This window comes from Panthera leo, chromosome A2, assembly GCF_018350215.1.
Source record: "Panthera leo isolate Ple1 chromosome A2, P.leo_Ple1_pat1.1, whole genome shotgun sequence".
NCBI classification, from domain to species: domain Eukaryota; kingdom Metazoa; phylum Chordata; class Mammalia; order Carnivora; family Felidae; genus Panthera; species Panthera leo.
Window position 1 is genome coordinate 132799183 of NC_056680.1, and position 23475 is coordinate 132822657.

A 23475-nucleotide genomic window follows, 5' to 3' on the forward strand; every position below is an offset into this window, starting at 1 on the left:
AAATAAGCTATATTTTTAAAGAATTATCTTGGCTATTATCATAGATTTAATCTTACATATGAATTTTAGAGTTATTTGATAAAGTTTCCCAAAACTCTTTAGAGGTATTTTAAGTCCTATTACACAGTGTTCAAGTTGGGAGGGTATGTAATTGTACAGTCTGAGACCACGTTTAATTGTGTCATGTTATCTACTTAACTCTTTAAAACCTTAGTTTTTTCACCTGCAAATAATAATACTAATAGAATATCTTAATCAGCAAGATACTGTCTTTAAAAGCATGCATACATATATATATGAAACATATATATTATATAATTTATATATAATATAAACTTAACACAAAGCCTACCCCAGAGTAAAGCAGTTAAGAAAAGCTATACTGTGTGATTTAATTTTTTTTTTCATTATATGAAATTTATTGTCAAATTGGTTTCCATACAACACTCAGTGCTCATCCCAAAAGGTGTCCTCCTCAATACCCATCACCCACCCTCCCAATTAATTGGATTTATAAATTATTTAAGTGAATAATTACTATCTTAGCTTACTATGTTTCTAATTCAGAAAAACAATTACTGAAGTCCCTTTTTTAATTTTTCTTTCCAAATCTTCATAGATATATCTCAGACAAGTTTGGAACACATTTCATCTTTAAGTTATTATAGGTATTACATATTTTCATTGCTTTGTGAATGAAAATATTTCCTATTGTATTGACTATATTTTTACAGTGATGTATTGTAAACAATGATTTTTGTAACTAATCACATTACTGATCTTGCTTATTAGGTCTAACTTTATCAATTAATTTGAGTTGTCTAAACAATTGTGATTTCTAGCAATGATAATTTTATCTCTTCCTTTCCAATTCTAACATCTCATTTTTTTCTTCTTTTACTGCATTCTCTAGAACTTCCAGAACTATCTTGAATAATAGTGATTGTTTTGGTTCCCAATTGTAAAAAGTGTATTCAATGTTTCAAAATCAACTACAATGCTGGTTATCGTTGAAGTAAATTTGATCATGGTATTTTTTTGTTTCTGGTACTTTTTTTTTAAAAGGAGAGACAGTGCATTTCATCTAAATTTTTGAAATCAAACAAAATGATGACATTTCTTTTTCTAAAGTATTGATCCAATGATTTACTAAAATTAATTTCTCTATTTTGATCCATCTTTGCATTCCTGGAATAAAAATGTTGTAACATAAATACTGAAACCATGCTTGCTATGTTCCCATACTGGCTCTAAAATTTCTAAATATAGAATTTAGAGGTGTGCCTGGGTGGCTCAGTCGGTTAAGCGGCTGACTTCGGCTCAGGTCATGACCTCACAGTTTGTGAGTTCGAGCCCTGTGTCAGGCTCTGTGCTGACAGCTCAGAGCCTGGAGCCTGCTTCAGCTTCTGTGTCTCCCTCTCTCTCTATCCCTCCCCCACTCACACCTCACAGTATGTTTCTCTCTCTCTCTCTCTCTCAAAAATAAACATTAAAAAAATTTTAAAAATAAATATAGAATTTAGAACCTATTAACCTCAGTTCTCCATCTATAAAATGGGGATAACAAGGTTGCTTGCCTCAGGGAATTGTTTTGAAGCTTAAAAGTGTTAATACATATCATGATGGTTTACTTTTAACATTTTTTTGGGTTTTCTCTGAAATTATTTTGTGATGTTTGTATCTACATTTAAAAGTATGTTTTACCATAAATTTTTGCATACTTTACTGGTGAGATTTTGAATCATTTCAGGAGATCCTGGCACTCTTTTAGGTTTTCAAAGTAATTAAGATTAAATTGTATTCAGTGATCCACTAATTTTAATTTCAGCCATGCATACTGTTTTATGTTCAGTCTTATTTTTTAATTCTCCTTAAAAATTTTATTCCTTTTATTAGCAGTGTTAGTTTCCTATTGCCACTGTTAACAAATTACCAAAAGCTTAGTGCCATAGCAACACAATTTTTCTATATAACAATTGTATAATATATATAAACATGATGTCTATAAATTAAATAATCTCTTGTTTTATTGTATATAAAATTTATTCTATATGTTATATATATGCATATATATAAGATGTAATTATATCAGAAGTCTAAAATGTGTCCACAGGGCTGTGCTCTTTTTGCAGGCTCTAGGGGAAATCTACTTTTCTTGCTTCCTGGTTTCCCACTCCTAGATGCTGCTCTTATTCCTTGGCTCCTGTTCCCTTCCTCCATCTTCAAAGCCAACAGTGTCAACATCTTTTCTCCTTCTAATCTCTGTTTCAGTCCTTACATCTCTCTGACTCTTTTTTATGAGGAATCTTATGATTACTTTGGTCCTGCCTGGATAATTCAGAATAATCTTCCCTTTTTGAGATCTTTAACTTAATCACATCTCAAAAGTCATTTTTAATATAACATATTCACAGGTTCCCAGGGGACAATGTCACATCTGTAGGAGGCCTGCCAGACTGTATCCTATTAGCTGTATTACAGATTTGCATGTTTTGGTTTTCTTCAAAGAACACGATCTTGGAGTGATTTGTTAATTGTGCTATTTTTACAATTATTTTTTATTTTATATTTTGCTGCCTTCTTCAACTCTGGTTACTTTCATTTGTCCAACTTTTTGAAAGCCAATAGTTGTTTGTTTATTCTTATTTTTAAATTTAAGCATTTACAACACCTCTGAACTTCTATCTGACTACACTTTTGGAGGCACACCACATACTTTGTTTTGTGATGCTCCCATTATTGTCATTTCAACAATCATTTTCAGGCTTGACCAACTCTTTGATCTTAGCATTATTCAGGTGAAAATGTTTTTAATTGCAGGTAACATTTTAAATTTGTACTTAATTATTCATTTCTGAATTACTGCATGTGTTAAGACAATAGCCTAAATACGCATTTTGAGTCTAGTGGGTTTTATTTGTGGCCTGATAAGGAACCAGTTTATATTAATTCAACAGTTACTTTTTGGTAGGTATAGAATGTGATATCTAGATATTAACCAGCATTATTTTTATTTTATGTCCACTGTAGGGTTATTTATCTATGCCTAATTTGTAGGCTTTTAGAAGTCCATTATACTGCCATGGATTAGAAAACACGGTCATATTATAGGAACACTGAGATGCTGTTCTCAGAATAGTTTCTAAATTTGTAGATAAAAAATTAAAACAAATACAAAAGTAGAAAAGTAATTATTTGTGGACAGTAATAATTCATTGCTTGCACTGTACCTTGCTTTTTTCACACGTGCTTACCAAAGCACATTTAGAAAAAAGCAAGTCTTAGACTTTGACAAGTAAATAAATATCCTTTTAAAAAAATGCCTATTTAATCTTTCTTTCTATCTATCTTCTTATCTTTTGAAAAAAGCTCTTGACCTTGCCCATCCATAGTGGCATTAAGAAACACCAAAGAGACAAAGAGTGACACTTATAGCATTAAGTATTATAAAAGTATGAGGAACTTACTTTTCAATAGATAACTGCTGTCCCAGCAAAAGCCCAATGTTGGTTTTAGCTAGCTTTTCTTTAATCTTCTGGATTGCAGCAGAAAGCTGATACTGAAACCATGTCTGCAAGTTCTAAACTAAATGAGTTTGATGGTGTCAGCTTAACTGGAGCCAAAATAAGCCTACAGTATATGTTTATAGTCTCTGTTTTATACATGTCTGGAGCAAAGGAACTATTGAAGTTGAAATACTTCTCACCCCTAGAGAGGGTACTCCTTCAATGTCATGACAAAGGTTACTGACAGGTCACCATGGAGAAGACAGTTTCTGGATATCAGAATACAGTTTCTAAAACCTGTCAGTTCACTTTTACAAAAAACAAATTGTAAAAGTATTTTCATAAGAAAAGGAACACACACACACATATTTGTGCACATTTACATGTTGGGGTTTAAAATATTTATGTTCAATGTACATACAGAAAAGTATAAATTGTACCTAGAACTACTGTTGTATTTGGAAGCAATTTTACATTGAATTTGTATGAAATACTACCAGAAATAAGAAAACTTCACTTCTACATTGATACCAAAAAGTCATAGCTTTGCCTAGGTTAATAGTGAGCATTACTGATAGATGCTATAGGCTGGTGAATCAGATATGAAGAATACTACCCTCATTTCAAAGGAACAGAAAATTTTCAAATCTTTGAGCATACATAAAAGACATTTATTTTTATATAAAGTGGTCAACATTTTAAATTTCATTTCTCACTGCATCCCCCACTTTTTTGAGCAGAATGATTTTCCAAATGTTGATTTTCTTCAGTTACAAAGACAAATTCTTCAAAGGGTGTTCTATCCTCATTATTACAAATTTCATTTTAATGTTCAAGATGTTGGTATATGTAAATAAGTATGTGATCTAATGGACCACCCTCAGTATTGATTAACTTATCTATGTGATGTCTTGTTGCTGTTGCTATACTGACCTCTGCAGGCTTCTGAAGTTGGGAACAATTGTTTACTTTTGTGCATAGCGCTGTCAGCCATTGTAGAGTAAAATGAAGGAGTTTATTGTCACCAAGGACTTGTACAATTTAAACTACTGATACGCTTTCTTTTTATTTTACCTTTGATAAAGAACTTCATGCACATACATATATATGTTTGGAAGAACCATTTCAAAAGCAATATTGGTCATTTTTGATTACTAAATAAACTTTTTGCCTGCTTAAGCTGAAATATCTCCCTTAAAAATAAACATTTAAAAGTCATTTTTACATTTACTATAGGAAAAGATTATTGGTGGGGTAGTAGTTGCAAAAATTTTAGTTGAAAATTGTCCCTTTGCAAATAAAATATGTTGACTCTGATTTTCTCCTGTGTGCAGTTTGGTTCTATTTTTCCATCTGTTACTACTTAATAAACACTTTCACTTGCAAGTTAGGGGACCAATTGCAGACTTACTGAAGCTCAAGGAAGACTATCTATTACTTCTGACATAAATATTATAAATAGTAAATAAGTTTTCTGAAGTATCTATGCTAAATTGAATTTTATCAAGTAGAACTGTACATTACCTGTAAAGAACTAGTGTTTTTTTTCTAGCTTAAGTCTTTTTACCCCTCTGTAATTTGTTTCCAACATTTACTCATGCCAAACTATAACTTTCCAATTAATCTCTGACACTTCTTTTGCATGTATGTATGTATGTATACATTTGTATATATTTGTATACAGTTACAGGACATGGTCCTGTCTGGTTGATTTGCAAAGCAGTGCCCCAAATTTTATTTTTGTTAGCAACAAAATCATGTTGAACTGCAGCTCTGTGTAGGCCTATTTGTGGTTCAACAAATGACAAAATACAGAATACTTAAAAATTTGGTCCTGGAAATGTATTTTTGTCTGGTTTATGTTTTCCTTTGCTTTCCTTGAATTACTGATTTTAGTAGCTATTTCATCCATTTCCTATAGCTACCCAAACTATTTTCTTAAATAGATATAGGAGATATTCAAGCAGTTTCTAGCTCTCCAAAAAGTAGTGAAATCATTTATGAAATGATCTTTCACTATGCACCTTTGAAAACTGAACTGTGGTATGTTCTGTCACCTTTCCTCCATTCACAAAACTACAGATGGTACTGACTCTAGTAGTTCATCTCATCCTAGCTGTTGACAACTGAATCCTGTGTCCTAGAATTTAAATAGTCTAAGATTCATTATAAGACTATCATTTGAAACATACAGTAACAGTATTCAATTAGTTTAGCCTCCCCAAAATGCACTTTCATGTGAAATATACAGACACAACCAGGACAAAAAAAGTGTCCTTAGCATACTATCCTTAAGAGTTCTTAGAAGAAAAACTGGGAAAATGTTAATAGTGACTATTAAATGTTTTATGTGTGTTCCAGTTATGTTTCTGATAAGTCCTATGTTACAGATACAGAGTGAACTGTTTCCCGATGAAATACATAATGTCTAGAGTTTGGTTCAAAACATTCCAGTGGGAATGCTGGGGTGGGGCAAAGAGTGGTTGGTGAATATACAGATGAAACAGTGTCTTTAATAATCTAGGGTGTGAACACCTGGGGGTTCACTATACTATTTTCTTTATATGACTTTTTTCTCAATAAAAACTTGAGAATAACTAACTAATTCACACCTTATTTTCACAATCATTCAACTGAACCATCATCTCAAACCCGGGTCACTGAGGTTCTTCTCTATCTATACTTTTCTAACACGAAAAGCTACACATTGTAGATCTGGTCAGTTTCATGCTCACTGATGACCCCACCTGTCCTTCCTTCTACTTTATGATGCAACATTTGATTTCCCAACCACACTACACTACTCTACACCATGATATTTCATGTCTGCATGGATTATTCCACCCTGTTCTCCATGTGTCTACTCTTCTTCTTGTTCCTTCCTAAGTGTACCACTTCTTCCCAAAAATCTCTGATTTAGTTAAAACCTCAAAAATATGGCTAGTTATGCAATGCAACTTTTCTCTTACAGCTCTACTTTACAGTTTTTATTAATGCTTAATCACACATTGTATTTTATCTGTTTACAGATATCCAACCTAAAATATTTAAGATTTCATTGAACGTAATTTCACTGAATATAAGGCATGAATCTTATTTCTAATTACATTTTACTTCCCTACTCTTGTTTATTCTCCCCTTCCTTATTCTTTCTCACTTGTTTTTTATTCATGTTTTACTGTTACAATATAAGTTCTCATGATGGCCTTAAATTATCTGGGGTACAATTTGGAGCAAATATAAATGAACTAACAATCTTTCTAACTAATTGTGAAACTCTTCAGGACAGTTAATGCCTCTTGTTGACTTGTATATACCCAGCAATAAAGCTATCTTTAAATGAATTGAGAAAGCAAATAAAACTTAAAAGAACAGCTGGTAAATTATTGGTAAATAGAAGGAGGACAGTGAGAAATTGCTAGAATCATCCAATTTATGAAATGCTCTAAAATAAATACCTAAAACTGTATTTTTCATTTTATATATCTTAATGTATAAAATTATTATTTTCTTGTTACATAGAACCTGATGTACTTTATTGACTTACAGCATTGTTATTATCACTATTTATTAGAATTATGTAGTATTCTTTTATTTATTTATTTATTTATTTATTTATTTATTTATTTATTGTTTTCCCTTAGAAAAACAAATACTTAATAGTTATAATGTGAGATCAAAGTACATATTATTTCACAGGTTGGTAGGTTTTTGACAAATTGTAGGTTATCATGAGGACATATTTGTACAATGCTAATTTACAAACATATTTTCAAAATTAAGTATAGTTTTTATCTCAATTAAGTATTCCTTTATTTATTATGGTGAAATTAATAATCAACATATAAAAACTAATGGGAAAGTGAAAGATATAACTCTTCTGTTAAGTGTTTTCACGTAATTTCAGTCACCTTTAAATAATATTTCTGGATTATGAATAATTATAACTATGGGCTATAAAATCTAACTTTATTAAAATTCATAAATTTTCAGAATAGGAGAATGCCATATGCAAATATTTTTAATATAGTAGACTGGTATGGTAGTATTCAGTCTAAAATTGAATAGAACTATTAGATCATATTTTGGGTGTTAAATTGTCACAGATATAATTGTACAAATACCAACAGGAATGGATAGAAACTTAGTTGTTTTAGGAAGGAATGGAGATATTACTATAATCTTCCTGTGTTTAATATTAACAGTTTTAACCATGATTGTAAATAGAAGCAATGGATTGGCTTTATCAAGGGATAAATTCGGGCACCTTAGGACTTACACAATGTGTGTGTCCATGAACTGTCCCTTCCCTCCCTCACCACTACTGCAAAGGGATTATGCTGTGGCTTTCAGATCAGCAGTCAACAAAGCAATCAGATCCTCCAGAAGAGGAGATCATTTAGCAAGTTTAAGTTATGCTCCCAAAGCTGCTTCCAACTCTTTCTACAACATTATCATGAAGGGGGATATGGGTGAGACAAAAGAGGCTTCCTTCAATTTGGTGTTTCCCTCCTAAATTGGTGAAGAGTGGGAAGTAATAATAATAAGGAAAATCGTAACATTTATTCCCAGCTCATTATTGCCATACATTCTGCTAAATTCAAGGTTCATAGGCCCTTGCTATAAATAATTTGTGTGATTTCAGATTGAAATGCTTTATCTGAATCTTTGTCTCTTTTTAAAAAGCCTCTCAAATGGTGAAGAAGGACCAAGAAGTAGCTGAGCACTGGGGCAATGAACCTGAAGGGGTTTCGGATTGAGACTTAAAGATAATTCATGACTCTGGTTACTGAAGGTCATTGATGCAGTGCCACAAATGAATGCTTATTTTATTTTTGAGATAGAGTCAGAGCATGAGCAGGGGGAAGGGCAGAGAGACAGAGAGAGACAGAGAGAGACAGAGAGAGAGAGAGAGAGAGAGAGAGAGAGAGAGAGAATTTGAAGCAGGCTCCAGGCTCTGAGCTGTCAGCACAGAGCCGGACACAGGGCTTGAACTCATCAACCGTGAGACCATGACCTGAGCCGAAGTCAGACCCTCAACTGACTGAGCCACCCAGGCACCCCATGAATCTTTGTCTCTTCATTTATTCATAATAAGTATTGTTTAAAGATTAAAAACCTAGAGCTGGACAATAAACAAAAAACAATTTACCTGTTTTAATTTTCTAGGACAAATAACAGGTTCAGACAGTATAATATTCTTCTACACTGAATCCAAAACTTAAGCCGAGACACTCTGAGAATTAAAGAATTATTTAGAATATCTTTAAATTTTTATATCAGAGGCAAGGTATGATTTTATAATCACAGCCTCAGATGTGCAAAATTATAGTATTCTGTATTTCTCTATAAAGCTAAGTTAGCTCATGACCCTCCATTTTTGCATAATCCTGTCATTTTTAGGTACACTCAGCCACTTTCAGCTTAAATTTGACATTTCAAGATTATATTGACTTCCCATGTTTCATCCTATCTCTCTCTATGAGCAAGAGAAATTCAGGGAGGTTGGTGGGGCTAAACTTGTCCATCACTATCCTCCAACTTCCTGTAACTTACACAATTCCCTTAGAAGCATTCATTTGTGGCATCCAATATTATTACATCAATGAACTCCAGTAACCAGGGTCATGAATTATGTTTAGGTCTCAATGTGAAACCCCTTCAGGTTCATTGCCCAGTGCTCAGCTACTTCTTGGTCCTTCCTCGCCAACTGAGAGGCCTAGAAAATTTAATATAACCTCCCATGTACTGTATTGGATCTAAGAGATGCTGTATGGCTACCTATGGCCAATTTAAAAGTAAAAAATAAATGTTAAATAGTAAAAGAAACAGGCAAAGGTAATTACTGGTATATGATATTTAATTCATATATTCAAATACTAATAGAATGACTGCTTTTATTTGGGGGAAAAATCCCAGATCCAACAGAAGTTTTATGATATCCCAAAGAAAATTTTTAAGCATGTTTTTATTCCAGCTTTAAAGATGATCCCTATATAGCTTGGGAGACTTAAAAAAAAAAAAATACATGCTTTGGCAACTTATTAGAATCTCAATCACCCCTACTATCCATTGCCCACTAAAACGAAAGGACTCTAATTAGAAGTGGTATGGGTTACTCATTCACAAACATAGTTAAAATCTAAAGGGATCATACCCTAAAGTCTTTATAAAGTCACTATGACTGTTAGGGATACAATTCAGAAGTAATATTTATAAAAATTATGATCACCTTACTGTACGATGTTTGACTGATTTCTAGTATAGCCTACTACTTTAATCATTGTGAGAATTAAATAAGTGATTTTTATTAATAATTGTATTTGTTCAGATTCACTTGATAAGTTAAACATTTTACAATTCTATTTATGCTGAATCTAAACATTCTCCACTTCTCTGGCTAATGGTAGATAACAAGCTAACATAGAACAAGATATCATTCTATTATAACTAGTTAATGGTATGGAAAAAACATCAACAGAAGCAACTTCTCTTTTCCCTTTTATAAGGTGTAGTAGGATTCATCTTCAATCTTTCTCCTCACCAATATGACTACCACTGCCACCATATATATAGTGAACCACCAATATTAAGGGACCAGGATCTCAAGTATGCTGTTTATTCTAAATACAATGTACTTTTTTCTTCCAATAAGAGATTAGCGCATCATCCTGCTGATTCAATCTTAATGGAAATTTTACCCTACCAACACATGTAACCACTTAATTCTTTACCTTATTTTGACTAGGGTCAGAACAGCTTTACTAAGTGATTGAGTTTCTCTACACTTTGGTCTAAAATGTAAAGAAAACAAAGATGGCCAAATGGCACACATCCAAAGCATTCTAAAAAGGTGATAAGTGTGCTTTATAAACTGGATAATTTTATAAGTGAAAGACTGTATTACTAAAACTTAGAACATCTTTATCAGGAAAAAAAAAACATTTTCTGTTATATATTAGATCATGTAAGTCAGCACTGTACATCTAAGGGTTTATGTTTTTGTTTTGGGTGGGAGGGTTGTATTTTGTTTGTTTGTTTGTTTGTTTTACCTGATTGGAAACAATTGAGCTGTGTCATATTGAAAGGTCATAAAAGAGCTTCAAATTCTGGGCAACTATGTGATTGGTGAATTAAAAGAGAAAAAAGTGTTAGACTGAATTCACAATATGTTTTCACATTTATATATTTGCTAAATTTTCATAGTTCCTTTTTTCCTGTCTCTTGTGCTTTGTGATAAAATGCAGAATGGAGAGAAAAATGACTATGAATCACAAGCCATGTGTTCTACCCACACCATTAACTAGTTGTCAAATTTGTGATAAGCCTATTAACTTCTCTGAGCTTCATTTTTCTTTGTGTTTCCTTTAAAACATTAATAATACTCATATTCCTTTCCTTTATTTAATATACTTGACATCCTTGAGGTCCTGAATAAAAGGAAAGGACCATACTGAAGGAGCAGTCTCAGGTTTAGATAAATGTTCAGAAAGTTCCTGGACCTAGTATCTACATCACAGAAGCAGATAAACAGTAATAATAGACCTGATTTCTTAGCTGACTGAGTTAAATGATGGATTTAGCTCAGTACAATGCTCCCAACATAAGTAACATGGTTACTACTTGTGTATGTCCAGAAACAATGATGAGATTCAGAAGATAATTAAACATTTAAATACAGCAATAAGCACAGTATCTGCTGCTTCATATAATGGGAGAAATTATACAAGGCATATTTGAAGTCAAATAGTTTGAATTACATGTTATTTATATGCTGGGCCGATTTTTTTTCAGCTATAAAGCTAGGAAACAATATGTATTATTTGTCCAAATTTGTGTTTGATGAAACTCTAATCTATCTTGTCTCTAATTTTAAAGGGGAAACTCCTCTCCTCCCATCTAGAATAACATGAAAAAGATGCAATGTCAAAGGATAGGAGGGAAGCAGCAGGGGAAATACTAGTTTGTGCTGAAACAAAATAGTGGAAAACAGTACGTATTACTTAAGTGAGTTATACTGGGTAGAGCTTGAGCAAAAAAGCTCTATGTAAGAGCTTGTATCAAACTTACTGTTTGTCAGGCACTGTATATATATATATATGTATATATATATACATATATATATATACACATATATACACATATATATATATACACATATTTATATATGTATATATATATAATTAATTCTCATATTCTACATAAGATAGGTTGGATTACCACCCTGCACAAGGTACAGGGGTACAGAAGGATTAAGTGTTATGCTCTAGAACATGAAAAATTTTAAACTGGTTACTCACCCCAAAACTACTACATCTATAGTTTCTAATGTTTTTCATTTGTTCATCTTATATTCACATAGTAACTACTTGCTTATTATTCTTAACACAAAATTAATTCTGTAAATCATTATGTTTTAATTTCTCCATATTTTAATATATATTATTAGAATTTCAGAGCATTTTTCTATTGAATGACAAGTCACCGTTCTATCTCACTCATATGGATTGAAGTCATTTTAATGAACCTCGATCTCTAACTTCTAAAATGGACGTCACATTTGTAAGAATTTATGAAAAGAATAAGACTGGTGTAGAATGCTGTAATTAGGTGTATAATAAGAGCATCACAATTTGCAGTGCATCCTACAGAGGAATAGCCGCCTACTATGATTTAACTAGGATTGGGCAAATGTGCAGCCCTCAGCGCCATTTATGAATTAATCAGGTGCACAAGCACCTCTTAGGAGCCTTCATACCGAGTGAAGAAATCTCCTAAGGGACATCATATTAAAACAGCCCTACAAAACTCATTAGTAGAAACTACATCTTCCTATTTTTAATTTAAATATATAATAGAAAAAGAAACAACCTCTTTCAATCTATCACTGGACTTGAATTAGGGTCATTGTAATGCAGAAATTACTAAAGTTTTTTGTTTAGTTTCTGAATAAATGCATATTTTATATCCATGCAATTCCAAAACTAAAAGAACTATGGAAAAAACATTTTTGATATAGCTAATGATGTATATAGAACACATATGCCTTACAAAGTTGCAAACAGACACACATAAATGCTTTATTTCATCCTGAAGGCAATACAAAATGTTTGTAGTTAAAATAATCCCTTTGCTTAATTTAAGCCAATGCCATATGACTTGACTATTATCAGCTTTGAAATTGAACCAGAAATTAGGCAAAGTTGTAAAAAAGTCACTTTTTTTTTTTTTTTGCCTAGCTATTACAGAAATACTTTTTAATGCTTTCAGGCAGAGCAGGTAATATAAAATTTCCAATACTGACTTCTACTTGAGACAAGGATACACTTTAGGAGTTATTAGCACTCTGCAACTTGTGTTAAGTCTGACATTCATGATGTCTCCATTATTAAATAGATACTAGTACGTACTGATTTTCTTATAAAACTTAATAATGGTAATGACCTTTCCTTTAGGAAGTGGGTTTCCACACTGAAAACACAGGTAGATATATAGAATTTGATGCCAGACACAGACTGTAGCAGGCTGTTGAGTTTTTATAAAGAGAGAAGTTGAAATGCATTTTTCACCTTGGGCTTTGAACATTGGTGTGCCATCACGGTCATCAAATGTATATATTTCAGTTCATAGTGAATATAATTAGTGTTACACTCAATTTATTACCTGATTCATTGTCCATATGCCCCATTGCATCATTCCACTGTCGGATTTGCACACCAGAGGATCCTATTAAGCGAAGAGCAGATGATAGTACACATTTTTTTTCCTCATGTCACTTTGTTCTATTTAAAAAGCAGTATTCAGCCAAATTTTTATGACCATACAGAGGCTAGTAACTTATAGATATAATGCCACAATCCTTAACCTTATTCACAATCCAAGACTAAGGCTTATTCAAATATGATGTATTTAATGGTTCAGTGGTCCTATTAGTATTGCTTTGTTTTTCTCCAACTTCAGAAATTCTAATAATCAAAAACTCATCATATAATTAAATATTTCACTTAATATTAAATGCATGAAATAGCTATTAGTGGCCTTCATATTTTTCCTGGCCATGAGACTGTTGTGTAATCCATTAAGTTGTATGATCATCAAGGGCCAAAGAAGAGAAACCTATTATAAAACAATCATATCAGTGCATATCAAGAATAGAGAAAATTCAACAGTTTCTTTGCATTCAAAAACACTTTCGGAGTATTATAAAATTTAGGTTCTTCTCTAAGCCTATCATATTGACCTGTACTATATAACTAGTATTTTACCTTATCTCCAATCACTTATACAATTAGCAATGAGCAATCAAAAATGACATATCAATTGTTAAAGCCTTTTAAAAGGGCATGATAATTGAGTTCAACCAAATCTAAGCCCAATTCAAATCTTGGCTCTGATTTGCTACCTATATTAACTCTCACAATCTTTGGAAGCTTCTGCTCCCTTGACCAGAATCTTTTGAGTCCTATTAGTGTGTTTCTGCAGGCATTTTTGCACAGCATGAAGTGCTGGATAGATACAAGCTATCATCTGAATGTCCATCCCTTTCCTAGATGCTAGTGTCATCCTCTATCACTGGTAAGCTCCACACTCAACATATTTTTAACAGTGTATTGACTTGGTCTTAATTAGTTTGCACATGGAAAGTCTTACTCAAATGACAAGCAAATAAGGAAGTTTAAAATTATTTTTCCTTTCATATGGGCCATGATGACAGATTGGGAGAAAGTGGCATTTAGCTGTAAGAATATGTCAGAAGACATGTCTCTAAAGTGAGACATTGGGATCACCTGGCAATTAAAGAGTAAAATATGTTTTCATTTTGCCCAGTAAGGACTCAGCCATCTGGGGCTTTGAGAGAGCCATGGCACTGAGTGACTGTACTATGGACAAAAAATCCTTGGTTTTTAAAATTTGCTGAAGACTAATAAGCTATATTAACTTGAAAGTGAGCCATTTACAAACCCCAAGCCTCACTTACCTCATCTGTAAAAGGTGACTATAATCAAAATCAGGGATTTTTAAACTTTCATTCTTAGAAACTTAGGAGTCTATGGCATAACTCAAAGGCCTCTGAGAGAGGTAACCAAAAGCAGCACAGGGAAACATCCAGGCCTCTGCCCCATTTCAACAACATCAATTTGTTTTCTACTTTGAGCTTCCCCTAATTTCCTTCAAAAAGAGCGGGGGTGGGGAGAAGGTGTGGGAGTGGTAATGCTATTTAAAAAGTCAAAACCACTGTTTCTACATAATCTATGAGTTTCATTCAAAGATTTTTTTTAATTTTTAATAACCAAATGTTTTTTAACATTCCAATAAGCATCTCTTATCTAGAGAGTTATAAATACTCTCACTCAGTTATCTATTCACTTAAACACATAAAAGTACTATGTAAAATCAATGCACAGAAATCAGTTGCATTCCTATACACCAACAATGAAGCGACAGAAAGAGAAATCAAGGAATCAATCCCATTTACAGTTGCACAAAAAACCATAAAATACCTAGGAATAAATCTAACCAACGATGTGAAAAATCTATACACTGAAAACTAGAGAAAGCTTATGAAAGAAATTGAAGAAGACACAAAAAAATGGAAAAACATTCCATGCTCCTGGATAGGAAGAACAAAGATTGTTAAAAATGTCAATACCAACCAAAGCAATCTACATATTCAATGCAATACCTATCAAAATAACACCAGCATTCTTCACAGAGCTAGAATAAATAATCCTAAAATTTGTATGGAACCAGAAAAGACCCCGAATAGCAAAAGCAATCTTGAAAAAGAAACCAAAGCAGGAGGCACCACAATCCCAGACTTCAAGCTATACTACAAAGCTGTAATCATCAAGACACTATGGTACTGGCACAAGAACAGACACTCAGATCAATGGATCAGAATAGAGAACCCAGAAATGGACCCACAAACGTATGGCCAACCAGTCTTTGACAAAGCAGGAAAGAATATCCAATGGAATAAAGACAGTCTCTTCAGCAAGTGGTGCTGAGAAAACTGGACAATGACATGCAGAAGAATGAACCTGGACCACTTTCTTACACCAGACACAAAAATAAACTCAAAATGGATGAAAGACCTAAACATAAGACAGGAAGCCATCAAAATCCTCGAGGAGAAAGCAGGCAAAAACCTCTTTGATCTTGCCTGCAGCAACTTCTTAATACGTCTCCAGAGGCAAGGACAACAAAAGCAAAAATGAACTACTGGGACCTCATCAAAATAAAAAGCTTCTGCACAGAGCAGGAAACAATCAGCAAAATAAAAGGCAACCAACAGAATGGGAGAAGATATCTGCAAATGACATATCAGATAAAGGGTTAGTATCCAAAATCTATAAAGAACTTATCAAACTCAACACCCATAAAACAAATAATCCAGTCAAGAAATGGGCAAAAGACATCAATAGACACTTCTCCAAAGAAGACATCCAGATGGCCAACTGACACATGAAAAAGTGCTCAACATCACTCATCATCAGGGAACTACAAATCAAAACCACAATCAGATACCACCTTACACCTGTCAGAATGGCTAACATTAACAACTCAGACAACGACAGATGTTGGTAAGGATGCGGGGAAAGAGGATTTCTCGCATTGCTGGCAGGAATGCAAATGGGTGCGGCCACTCTGGAAAACAGTATAGAGGTTCCTCAAAAAACTAAAAATAGAACTACTCTACGACCCAGCAATTGCACTACTAGGCATTTATCCAAGGGATACAGGTGTGCTGTTTCAAAGGGACACATGCACCCCAATGTTTATAGCAGCACTATCGACAATAGCCAAAGTATGGAAAGAGCCCAAATGTCCATCAATGGATGACTGGATAAAGATGTGGTATATATATACAATGGACTATTACTTGGCAATGAAAAAGAATGAAATCTTGCCATTTGCAACTATGTGGATGGAGCTGGAGGGTATTATACTAAGAGAAATTAGAGAGAAAGATAATTATCATATGACTTCATTCATATGAGGAATTTAAGATACAAAACGATGAACATAAGGGAAGGGGAGCAAAATATATTATTTTTTTGGGAGGCGGACAAAACAGACTCTTAAATATAGAGAACAAACAAAGGGTTGCTGGAGGGTTTGTGGAAGGGGGGATGGGCAAAATGGGTAAGGGACATTAAGGAATCTACTCCCAAAGTCATTGTTGCACTAATATGCTAACTAATTTAAAAATTAATTAATGAAAAAAAATTTTAAATATTCTAATGGAAAACATTATTACTGTAACATGTCTAGCAGGCTGCAAAGACCCAGAGATGAGTTACCTGTAAAGTGGTGCACCAACCATGTAATGGACCATTTCAGGGTGTGTTTGGGGAGAGGAGTAACACAAAAAGAAAAAAAAAATTATGTCAGGATTTAAAAGAGAATAAAAATATAATTTTTCTTTATTAGCTCTGAAGAATTGAGGTACCATAAGGAATGGTGAGAAAGCTATAGAAATTAAATGGGGAAAACATGGGACAATAAAGATCAAGTCAGTTATAGTTATATGGCGATTTACCAATGAATCCCATCTCTGCAAGGTTTAATCACATGATTGCCTTCCCCAGAATATCCCAAGATGTTTTCAAAGACTTTCAAAAATTATAAACCTTCAATACACGAAATTCTATGTCAATCAATGAATTTCTTTTCTTCCTTTCTTTATTCCTTTTTTCCTTCCTCCCTCCCTCCAAGGTCAATTTACTAATAGAAAATGGACAAAGGGTTCTAAGAAGAACATACTGCTTTTCAATGTCTAAACTCCTCATGTGTGTTATTTCATCATTCCATAACACATTTTGAATCAGCTATACCCCTTTGCCAGGAATAAAGACTCTCACTATTTTTGTTGTTTTTTTTTTTACTTTAGGTATTATGAGACTTCTGTCTTACCAGGTGTCCCTGGTCTTTGGTGTCTAATTAGCCTCAGAAAAGCAAACATATTCCCTTTGGCTACCAAAAACCGTATTGATAACAAACATCAAATGGGTTAATCACTGTTCTCTTACAAGGACTTCAATGTATGGTGGGATGTAAATATCAATCTCATATAATTTCAGTTTGCAAGCCTCTAAATATTTGTCAGAGATCTGGTTTCAATTAAACACACCTAAAACATTTTTTTGTAGAAGAGAGCAGTTATTAATTGTGTATTTAAAGCTAAATTATGCAACTATTCTTAATTTAGAGCTACTGAATAGAAAAAGGTGCTGTGGGATAATATTAATAAGATTTCAAATGTTTTCTCTTGGGATAAAGAATTTTACCAAAAAAGGTAAATACATAAAATTCTAGGCTTTAGTGGGTTTCTCCATGGTTGTGAATTTTAGATCAATTAAAAAGATAATCTGTTCACTAGCTTATGATAATTTAAGAAAATACTGATATAAACTTACCATTTCAAAATCTACATTAGAATTTCATGACATACTAAATTACAATAACAATATCCCTTGTTTTTACCTTTTATAACTTTTATTACCAATCTTCACTAAATTATTAAAAACAAAGGTCTTCTTTTCATATCTGTCCAGAGAAAATCTACAAAACTGTTTCCATTCCATATTAGAAATATTTTCAAATTATATACCTCACTTTGTTGAAAACTCAGTAAAGCAGGGGGAATTAAAAAAATAATAAACCATCCTCCAATACAGAAATACAGGGAACTTTTCTTTTTCATTTTTTTCCTGTGCTCAGTGTTAGCCTTAACCAGTGCCCAATTCCTTCCCCATCATGACCTCAACCTCCTGCCCCCATCTCTTAGTACCTAAGATTGGCTTTGTCTGTTCTTAACATTGAAATAGCACCTTAATATTATTAGACAGATTTATTTAATAAAAACCACATTATTCTAAATGGCATTCCCCCTTTTAGAAGTTTAAACAATATGCCAGAAATTTACCCCAGCATTGACCTTGCTTTCTTTAGTAGAGTACAAGCTTTCAATAAAACACTCTGACAGTCAACAGCAAAAAGCTGTTTGCCTCACCTGAATATATGACAAGGATAAGTATCCTTGTGCTACTCTATATGAACACATTTATATAAGCACATACACTTTGGGGGTTGTTGGTTAGTACAAAAACATATATTCCAAATGTTCCTCACATTCAAATCCAGGTAGTTACGGTACGTTTTGATCTTTGAAAAAGTGCTCAAAAGTTTGAATCTATTTGTGGGCTTGCTTCATGTATTATATCCAGTTAAAATTTAATACAAACTGACTTTTCCCCCTGTATGTAGCCACTCTCCAACTGCTATCAGTCAGCAGGAGCTCTGGATATACAGACTCGTGTTAACGGTGGCCTCTAGAAGGATACGATTTCTAGCCCATTCATTCTATTACAGAAAAGCCCAGATTGTATTTCAAACAAAAATAAAAGCTTCTATGGAGGTGATCCTTTATTCCCCACCTTTACTACTTACTAGCACAAGTAATCAATCAAAAAGGGAAATGGATAATTCAATTTTAGATATGTAACTAAAATGTGTTCCAACAAAGAACATATATGCTTCTATTCTGGAGAAATATGGGAATAGGTGGGTGGGAACTTATGAAATCTCCTTCAAAGAAAGCCTATGAAAGTAAGAGATGACTTTAACATTTTTCCCTCTAGTGAATGGATTATATAATATCTAAGTTTCTCCTGGGCATATATTTAGTTCACGAACTTAGTCTATTATATTTGATGTCAAGATGGCTTAAAATGATTTTGCATTCTTGCCCACTTGCTAACAGCCTACCAACCTTTCAAGACTCAGCACAAATAACATTTTACTTTGACACTTTCACTAAATCCACCTATCACATTTAGGAATTCTTCTGTAAATCTGTTTTCAAAGCAGTGTTTCCTAAACTTCAGTATCTTACTTTGTGGTCATGCACAGTATCCAGTATGTACCTGTGAACATATTGAGCATGCAAAATAGAAATGTTTGCTAAGTATTTTAAAATGAAAATTTCCACTCATTGAAAGTTAAGTTCCATCTTATGCCACCCCCCTATGAAACTTACCTTACGAACCCAGCCAAAATGTTTTTTCTTCTCTGAGTTCTTTGTTACATATCTAATTCATTTGGTGTTCCCTTGTAGTTTCTACCAATAGGAATGAAAATTTTTGAAATGCAGGAAGAATCTAGCATAGTCTAGCATCTAGTCCACTGCTTGTGGTAATGGTTGATTGCACTGAGTAGAGATTCACCAAAATTTCTTGAGTAAATTCTAGCTATTCTGGCCTAATACTAGATAGCTTTAGATTTTTTAACTTAATTCTGGTGTCAGACTAAAGTCTTTTTTATCCTTGATTACTAGTGACCAGCTAAGTACATCAACAACTACAATATGCTTCATCCAGGGGAAAATCCTCTTTCCAATTCACAGTTTCTCTAAAAATTCATAATGCCCCTATTGTATTCATTTAATAGGTGCTTCCAATGTGAAGTTTAAGGTATGCCCTCTTCCAGATGTCAAAACTTCTAATAAACTAGCCAAAACCTTAAAGCAGAATAACAAGGAAATACAGATTGTAGTTTATTTTGGAGGAATTGCCATTAGCCTGACTACAAGGCTAATCTTCAAACATGACTCCAGAGGAAAGGTCAGCAGCATGAACTCAAGCAGGAATGGTTGTTAATAGATGAATGCAATGATGAGGGCTCTCGGGGGTGGGTCAGCTCAGTGACTTCTGACCACCTCCAAAACACAAGCTGTGAAAACACAAGCATTCCTTCATTTTACTTATCATTTGGATCCTAAGCTCCGATTCACTTTTTTCAAAACTTATTTTGGAGCCAACAGCAATTGGTAAGTGAAAGGCTACCTGGGGCTGATTGTCATCAGCAGCAGGGCCCCACATCGAGGAGAATTATTGCTCTTGTTCACAAGAGTATGTTTATAATACATCTGAAATTGACTGGCAGAGGGTCTTTGAGGAGACTGTGGAGCAAGGGTCGAAAGAGGTAAGAATATGGCTTGAAAAAGACACTTTAGTGATTTAGAAAGTTCTCTGGGGGAATACTTTCCCTCTCTATTCATTCTTTATCAACGCAGTTTTATTTAGTATTTGTGTATGAAGTTAAAATTTGCTTTCTAGTGTTTTCTTCTATCCAAATAACCAAATGCAAAGTCTAGATGGTTATTAACAGTAGATCACATACTTTGCATTTACTACCCACTTAGCCACCTAAGAACAACGTGACTCAGACACCTGGACTCCATTTGTTAGCCCTTCCCAAGCCACTGTCTGACCAGGCCTGAGTAGTGAGATGCAGTGGGCACTGGCAGACTCGGTTTTGCTGTTCCTCAACGACTAACTGTGTGACCTTGGGAAGGACATTTACCTTCTCTGAGCTTGAGTGGTAGTACTAGAAGCGATGGGTGTGACAAATATTGAAGTACAGGTGCCACAAATCACATTTAACTACTACTTTTAAAATATTCGCATCAAATAGCATCTTCACAATAGACTTTTTTTTTTGATTCTCATGATGTGGACACTTACAAATGATTCTGTAGGAAAATCCTGTGGTTTTACTTAACAAAAGTGAAGATTACATATCGTTCAACATATCATCACAAGGCTCTTTCTATTTGAAGGGGCCAAAGTCTAGATATAACTTGTAGCCCCGTGGAATTCTACGCCTGAGAACAAAGGGTAATTTCTGCTCAGCAATCCTCAGTGGGTATGTAAATGAATGCTGCTGAAATATTCAGAAGCTGATACCAATACAAAGTGAAGTGTAATAATCTAAATGTGCCATTGCCTTCCCCTGCTACTAATTACTTGCTTTAGGCTTTTTTCAACACTGTTTTGTCTCCTTGCCTTTTCTGTACAGACTGAATGGACAACCCAACTGTATAGGATCACTAGAATTTCTTACCACAACTTTCAAGGATTGTCTTTATTTTACTGCCCTGGCTGTACCAGTTAGCAGAGTTGGTTCAAATGCAAAAAGGCTGGAGTCACAATTTATAGGGGCTAAATTATTCTTTGTTCCACGGAAACAGAAATGACTCTGAAAATGGGGAAAATATTCACTGGTTAAAAGAAAGATCAAAACCAGTGCACCTCAGAAGGTATGTCTATCCAAAGGCTAACAGTTGGTGCCATTTTTGGATAGAACAACAGCTCACTGGTAACATAATGCCATTCTCTTAAACAAAACTCTCAATATAATGTATGGACCTATGCTTTGTTTATACTTTCTATCTAGCCCCTTAAGAAAGTGTCCCCTCCTTACAGGAGTACTGATGCATAGGGCACTTGTACCCCAATGTTTATATCAGCACTCTCAACAATAGCCAAATTATGGAAAGAGCCTAAATGTCCATCAACTGATGAATGGATAAAGAAATTGTGGTTTATATACACAATGGAGTACTATGTGGCAATGAGAAAGAATGAAATATGGCCCTTTGTAGCAACGTGGATGGAACTGGAGAGTGTGATGCTAAGTGAAATAAGCCATACAGAGAAAGACAGATACCATATGTTTTCACTCTTAATGTGGATCCTGAGAAACTTAACAAAAACCCATGGGGGAGGGGAAGGAAAAAAAAAAAAAAAAAAGAGGTTAGAGTGGGAGAGAGCCAAAGCATAAGAGACTCTTAAAAACCGAGAACAAACTGAGGGTTGATGGGGGGTGGGAGGGTGGGGAGGGTGGGTGATGGGTATTGAGGAGGGCACCTTTTGGGATGAGCACTGGGTGTTGTATGGAACCCAATTTGACAATAAATTTCATATATTGAAAAAAAAAAAAAAAAGAAAGTGCGAATTATGGAAAAAAAAAAAAGAAAGTGTCCCCTCCTTAAGGATGGAGTCCCAAGAGAATCTCTCCAAGAGAACCTATTCCAGAGCACTCCCTCCCATTCAGCATGTGACATATTCAGCACTTTGCTCCTCTAATTCTCCAGTTCCCATCAGCCACAGGCTGCCACTTTTTATCTAACAGTCCAACTGCTATTGATTTGCTGAAAGTTTTGAGAACACATAATGAAACTGAACTGTCTCAAGTCAATGCAATGAAACTTGGTGGTATTTTCACTTTACAAAAATTATTCTATTGTTAATTACAGCCACTCTGCCCCCATCCTTGTTTCCTCACACGGACTCAGATTTATTGATTAAACTGAAAGACAAATCCAAAGGATACTTACATTGCTTACTCAAAGACAGCCTCTCCTTTTGGACACAAAGGCCTTGTGTCTAGCAAAAGCTTGATGGCTAGCTTTCCCTTCCATCAGAACAAGCTCTGTCCTTAAGAAACTCTTCAGGATCTCTTGAAAACTGGTTCCCTATATGCCCACTCCTCTGACACTAACTGAATAGGCGTAAACCCAGAAGCTGATTCAGCTTATGCTTGACCCATACTTGGAGCCACTAATCATTAACCTTAGAAAAACTGACAATGATTTTCCTGTTACTTACTTTATAGTATTTAATACTATTTTTATTTCAAAATAATCCTTTTTCAAATGACTCACTACTTAAAACTGATGATAGCAGATGTGGATATGGAGAGGTATCAAAAATCCAGAGCCATCAACCCAACTTACTCTTTCCCTTGGAAACATCTCCCTTTCAATTCAAGAAAAATGACTTGAACACTGCACTAAATAATTCTACTCGTGGAATCACATTCTCTAAATTATACATGAGTGTCAGGACTCAGGAGAATTAAAAGAATACATAAAGTCTGGGTAGGCACCTAAATATTACTACTGATTCATAATTTTTATGACTAATGATACAATATAGAATTTTACTAATATTATTAATAAATTGTACCTTGAACACTTACTATGTTTGCAACTGTGCTAAGCACATTAAGTACTTTTTCTCATTTAATCCTCACAACTAACAATTCATAAGTGTTATTATCTTCATTTTATAATAAAGGAAAGGGAGTCTTAGCAAGGTTAAATGATTAACTTAAACAGAAA

At 33.9% G+C, this 23475-nt stretch overlaps 1 long non-coding RNA gene across 1 annotated transcript in view; it reads left to right on the plus strand.

Moving 5' to 3' along the window:
• Nucleotides 1-23475, plus strand: part of LOC122213531 — a 53678-nt gene that overhangs the window by 15018 nt on the left and 15185 nt on the right. The window contains exon 4 of the long non-coding RNA XR_006199567.1: nucleotides 11385-11498. This is a non-coding gene — a long non-coding RNA (uncharacterized LOC122213531). The remainder of the gene's footprint in view (nucleotides 1-11384; nucleotides 11499-23475) is intronic.